This window comes from Triticum urartu, chromosome 3 (assembly GCF_003073215.2).
Source record: "Triticum urartu cultivar G1812 chromosome 3, Tu2.1, whole genome shotgun sequence".
Classification (NCBI taxonomy): domain Eukaryota; kingdom Viridiplantae; phylum Streptophyta; class Magnoliopsida; order Poales; family Poaceae; genus Triticum; species Triticum urartu.
Genome location: NC_053024.1, coordinates 591,580,233 through 591,586,987, shown reverse-complemented (window position 1 = coordinate 591,586,987; position 6,755 = coordinate 591,580,233).

Sequence of the window (6,755 nt, the reverse complement as noted above, 5' to 3'; positions counted from 1 at the left end):
TGTCCGGTTGTAGATAACCTGAAACTTAACTTAATTAAAATGCACCAACCGCGTGTGTAACCATGATGGTCTCTTCTCGGCGGAGTTCGGGAAGTGAACACGGTGTTGGAGTAATGCTTGACGTAGGTTGTTCTAGGATCACTTCTTGATCATAGTTGTTCGACCGTGATTTTGCCTTCTCTTCTCGCTCTCTTTTGCGAGTATGTTAACCACCATATATGCTAGTCGCTTGCTGCAGCTCCACATCATACCTTTGCCTTACCTATAAGCTTAAATAGTCTTGATCGCGAGGGTGTGAGATTGCTGAGTCCCCGTGACTCACAGTTTACTTCCAAAACCAGATGCAGGGACCGATGATACCGCTCCAGACGATGCGCTTGAGCTCAAGTGGGAGTTCGATGAAGACTCTCGTCGTTACTATGTGTGTTTCCCAGATGATCAGTAGTGGTGCCCAGTTGGGGCGATCGGGGACTTTGTCGCATTTGGGGGTTGATCTTTATTTTGGTACCGTAGTCAGACCATGAGTGTATTGGATGAATGTGATGACTTATTTATGCATTTGTGTGACATGGCGAGTGTAAGCCAACTATGTACCTTTTCCCCTTTATTTATTTACATGGGTTCTTGTGAAGATTACCTCACTTGCGACATTGCTTTCGATGCGGTTATGCCTCTAAGTCGTGCTTCGACACGTAGGAGGTATAGCCACATCGAGGGCGTTACAAGTTGGTAATCTGAGCCTTCCCCGACCTTAGGAGCCCCCTGCTTGATCGAATCGCTGGCGTTGTTGAGTCTAGAAAAATGTTTTGAGTCATTTAGGAATTTTATATATTGGAGAGTTAGGAATTCTTTTTACTCCTCAGTCCCTTCATCGCTCTGGTGACGCATCCTGACGTAGAGTTTTGACTCTTCTCTTCTCAAATTTTACTAAAAAATTTAGGATCACGCGGGTATCTTGGAATCATTCCGATGGTTTTGTGATGCGAACATTGTTCTTGGTGCCTCCTGACATTTAGGGGTTGTGGCAGTGTCCCGGGGAGTTGTGCTCCGAGGTGTTGTCGTCACAATTTTATCGTTGAGATTCGGGAATACCTGAGTTTCGCCGACATCGAAAATCTCTTTTATGCAGTTGTTGGTGAGATAACCTCGATGCCACCCAGTACTGGGGCGGGAGTTCGGGAGTATTGCCATAACTTGTATAACGGATGCTTTTTGAAGGTTGAGGTAAATGATTTCCGAAGGTTTCTTGGTTATGTGTTGAAGGATGGATACAGCTGGATGTAGGATTTGCTAGCTTTGGGTGAGATATTATGCTTCCCCTATATCCCCAACACCTGATTGCATAACCGGAAAGGTTCGGGAGTTTCATAGGTGGGAATTCTTGTAGCTCTAGTTCTTCTTCCGCGGATATTTGGTTTGGGATTGGGTAATCCTCACCAAGTATTTGTTCTTGTCCGTACCTTGTTATTTTATTATTCTACCTCTATCTACTAGCTTCTCAATTTATGGAAATGTGACCATTTCAATTGGAATGCATTCGTTCATTTTGTTCGGATGTGAAGACTTTATGTTGCAATTTCAATCCGTTTGATTCAGCTTGAATATTTGCCTGTCAATATGCTAATGGATGTCACCCTCTTCAGGATGGCTCCTGCTAAGGGCAACAATCAGAATCAGGATCCGCCACCACCACCTCCACCTCCGGAGGCATGGCAAGCTGTGATGGCCTCTACCAATGCAAACACGCAGCTGATCATGCAAATTCTTCAAGAGCGCAACCAAGGGAATCATGGCCATGGCAACAATCAGAATCAGTTTGCTACACTCAACCAGTTCCTCGCTAATCAGCCAAAGACCTTCAGCAACTGTATCGAGGCCTCAGACGCTAATGATTGGCTCGTGGACATATGCAAGCATTTCGAGTGCAGTAACGTCGGGCCTGAGGACTTTGTCAAGTTTGCCTCCTTCCAACTCAAAGACCAAGCTGCAGAATGGTTTCAGCAATACAAAGATTCCAGAGGAGGCCATGTGATTACCTGGGATGAATTCTGTCAAGACTTCAAAGCTCATCATATTCCTCAGAGTGTTGTTGAAAGCAAGCGTGAGGAATTCCGCAACCTGAAGCAAGGCACTATGTCTGTTTACCAGTACAACATCATGTTTCAGAAGCTCGCCCGTTTCGCTAAGCAAGACGTCCCTGACGAGAAGAGCATGATATACCAGTTCAGGGGTGGTCTCAGAGAAGAACTCCAGCTAGCTCTCGTCCTCTTTGAGCCCAAGAAGTATGATGAGTTTTACAACATGGCAATGAAGCAAGAGGCTGCTCAACTGAAGTGCGATGCTTCCAAGAAGCGAGTCAGAGATGCTACTCCTTCTTCCTCAACTCAAGTGGCTAAGCAGCAAAAGTATTGGCTGCCTCCTCCTTCGTTCCGTCAGCCTTATTAGCAGAAGAGCAAAGGTGGCAATGGATCTTCCCACCCACCCAACCCTGGCTTTCAGAACAAGACTTCTTCTCAAGCTCCAAGATCAAGTGCTTTGTATCACCGTCCGCTCTCAGAGGTCACATGCAAAAAGTGCCAACAGAAGGGTCACTATGCCAACAAATGCTTCAATCAGAGGCGCCTTCCTCCTCCTCCTATGAGATCTGCAAGTACAGCTGTGGTCAAGCATAACCCCAAGTACGCCAAGGTCAACATGGTGAATGTAGCTCAGGCAGAGGACTCGTCAGATGTCATCATGGGTAACCTTCCTGTTAACGATATTCCTGCAAGAGTTCTTTTTGACACTGGTGCATTGCATTGTTTCATCTCGATACATTTTGCATCTAAGCATGATTTTGTTACTCAAGTGTTGCCGAAACCTTTGGCTATTGTCTCTCCAGCCCATCAAATGACTTCTCGAGTATGCGTTCCGAATGTTTCAATCACATTGGGTGACTATAAGTTCTTTTCTTATCCTAATGTTCTTTGTGACTCGGATATTGATCTTATTCTTGGAATGGATTGGCTTTCTAAGCACAAGGCTCACCTTGATTGTGCTGCCAGGCAGATTCAATTGACTCATTCGTCTGAGGATGTTATTGTCTTTGCCACTCGTGATGATACCATCCGTCTGTTTTCTCTCAATGAGAAGGGCGAGTTGGATGCCATCTCTCAAATTCCAGTCGTTTGCGAATATCAAGATGTCTTTCCAGAAGAGCTTCCAGGAATGCCTCCGCACCGGCCAGTTGAATTCGTTATCGATCTTGAGCCTGGCACGGAACCTATTTGCAAACGTCCTTACAAGCTTGGACCTGAAGAGTTGAAGGAGCTGAAGAAGCAACTCGATATTCAAGAGCGAATGGGTCTCATCCGACCTAGTTCTTCTCCGTGGGGTTGTGGAGTTCTTTTTGTGAAGAAGAAGGATGGAACGGACCGACTTTGTGTTGACTACTGGCCATTGAACAAGAAGACCATAAGGAACAAGTACCCACTTCCCAACATCAATGAGTTGTTTGAACAACTCAAAGGTTCTCAAGTATTCTCCAAGCTTGATCTCTGTATGGGCTATCATCAGATTCGCATTCGTGAGCAAGTTATCCCCAAGACAGCTTTCAGAACAAGCTATGGTTCATATGAATACACTGTCATGTCTTTTGGCCTCGTCAACGCTCCGCCAACATTCTCTCACATGATGAACTTCATTTTCAACCCCTACACAAATGACTTCGTCTTGGTCTACCTCGATGACATTTTTGTTTTTTCCAAGAACAAGGAAGATCATGCCAAGCACTTGCTTTTGGTGCTGGATAAGCTCAGAGAACATAAGTTCTATGCCAAGTTTTCAAAGTGTGAGTTTTGGCTCGATGAGGTTCTCTGCCTTGGGCATATCATCTCTGCCAAGGGCATAGCGGTTAATCCTGAGAAGGTGTCTGCAATTGTGAATTGGGAACCACCTCAGAATGTGAAGCAACTCCGCAGCTTCCTTGGTCTCGCAAGCTATTGTCGAAGGTTCGTTGAGAACTTCTCTAAGATCGCGAAGCCTCTTTCCAACCTTCTCCAGAAGCACGTGAAGTACGTCTGGTCTCCTGAATGTGACATCGCTTTCAATACCCTGAAAGAGAAGGTAGTCACTGCTCTAGTTCTGACTCCTCCCGATGAATCCAAACCGTTCGAGGTCTTCTGTGATGCCTCTCTTCAAGGTCTTGGTGCAGTGTTGATGCAAGAGAAGAAAGTTGTGGCTTATACCTCTCGCCAGTTGAAGCCCAATGAAAAGAACTACCCCACTCATGACCTCGAGTTGGCGGCAGTTGTGCATGCTCTTTTGACTTGGAGACATCTCTTATTGGGAAGAAAAGTGGACATCTTCACTGACCACAAGAGTCTCAAGTACATCTTCACTCAGCCTAATCTCAACCTCGGGCAGACTCGTTGGGTCGAAATGATTCAAGAGTATAATCCGAGTATCGAATATACTCCAGGCAAGGCCAATGTAATTGCTGACGCATTGAGCAGGAAGGCTTACTGCAATAGTTTGATTCTCAAGCCTTACCAACCCGAGCTTTGTGAAGCTTTCCGCAAACTCAATCTGCAAGTTGTTCCTCAAGGTTTCCTCGCCAACCTCCAAGTCTCTCCTACTTTGGAAGATCAGATTCGCGAGGCTCAACTTCTTGATGCTATGGTGAAGAAGGTGAAGATTGGGATTGCCAAGAGTCAACCCAAGTACAAGTGCTATCGCCTTGATGACAAGGATACTCTATTCTTCGAGGATTGCATTGTTGTGCCTAAAGGTGACCTTCGTAAAGTCATTGTGAACAAGGCTTACAATTCACTCCTCTCCATCCACCCTGGAAGTACAAAGATGTACCATGACCTCAAGCAGTCGTATTGGTGGACTCGAATGAAGCGCGAGATTTCTCAGTTCGTGAATGAATGTGATGTCTACAGAAGAGTGAAGGCAGAACACCAACGACCAGCTGGTCTCCTCCAACCTCTTGCCATTCGAGAATGGAAGTTTGACCACATTGAGATGGACTTCGTGACTTGGTTTCCAAAGTCCAAGCGTGGCAATGATGCTATCTTCGTTGTCATCGACAAACTCACTAAAGTGGCTCATTTCCTTCCTATCAAAGAATCCATCACAGCAGCTCAATTGGCAGAGCTATATACCTCTCGGATTGTCTCTTTGCACGGCATTCCACAGTTGATTTCTTCAGATCGTGGCAGCATCTTCACCTTGAAGTTTTGGGATTCTTTTCAGAAGGCCATGGGCACCAACATCCATTTCAGCACAATTTTTCATCCTCAAACTAGCGGCCAAGTCGAGCGTGTCAATCAGATTCTCGAAGATATGCTCAGGGCTTGCGTTATCTCCTTCGGTATGAAGTGGGAAGATTGTCTTCCATATGCCGAGTTCTCCTACAACAACAGCTTCCAAGCGAGTTCGGGCAAGGCCCCATTTAAAATTCTCTATGGCAGGAAGTGTTGTACTCCTCTTAACTGGTCGGAGACTGGTGAACGTCAACTACTTGGAAATGACTTGATCATAGAGGCAGAGGAGATGTGCAAAGTCATTCGTGATAACCTCAAAGCCATGCAATCGCGCCAGAAGAGCTACTATGATAGTAAGCATCGTGATTTGGCTTTCGAGATCGGAGACCATGTTTACCTCCACGTCTCTCCAATGAAAAGTACTCGTCGCTTCGGTATCAAAGGGAAGCTTGCCCCTAGATACGTGGGTACTTTCAAGATCGTCAGCAAGAGAGGCGGTCTCGCCTATCAACTTTAGCTTCCCTCCAACTTTACAAATGTGCATGACGTGTTCCACGTGTCTCAAGTCCGCAAGTGCTTCAAGACCCCTGACCGCACCGTCAACTTCGAAGACATTGATCTCCAAGAAGACCTGTCCTATCGTGAGCACCCAGTTGCTATTCTTGAAGAAACTGAGCGCAAGACTCGCAACAAGTCAATCAAATTCCTCAAAGTCAAGTGGTCACATCTAGGGCTGGAATTTGAGCCGAGGAGAGCCAGCTCGGCTCGACTCGCTAGAGCTCATTTCGTTAACGAGCTAGCTCGACTCGACCCGTTACTATAACGAGCTTAAACCCAAGATTGACTCGACTCATATAACTCGCGAGCTGGCTCGTTTAGCTTGTTAAGCTCGTTAAAGATATGAACATAAAACCCTCAAAATGATAAAAAATGATTATGTATATATTAAACATATATATCACTAAACAATTGTAATTTCCTTGTAATGCATGAGTCTCCTAGGCGGGTGGGTCTTCAATGGCTGGGCCTTGTGTTGTGCGTCTGGGACGTAGGGTGCTGAGTGGCTGATCTTTTGTATTGAGCCTAACGAGTTACACGAGTACTCATGAGATTGGCTCGTTTAACTTGGTCTATAAACGATCTTAAACTAAAGCTTGGCTCGACTCGTTATTCTTTGAGTTAGATTCGATTCAAGCCGAGTCACGAGCTACTCGTTTAGCTCGCGAGCTTTGAGCTTTTTTTCCAGCCCTAGTCACATCATTCCGACCATGAAGCCACCTAGGAACGCGAGGATCACCTCCGTTCTGAGTAACCGGGGTTTTTCCAGTCCTAGATCTCGGGACGAGATCCTTTCGTAGTGGTGGAGTGTTGTAACACCCCGGATGTAATTTACCTTATCTGTACTCCAACTCTTGCCGTTTCCGGCGCTAAGTTATTTTACTTCATCGTTGTCGGGTTTTTTTGTCTCCGTGTGTTGTGGTCTTTGTCATGCATCTCATATCATGT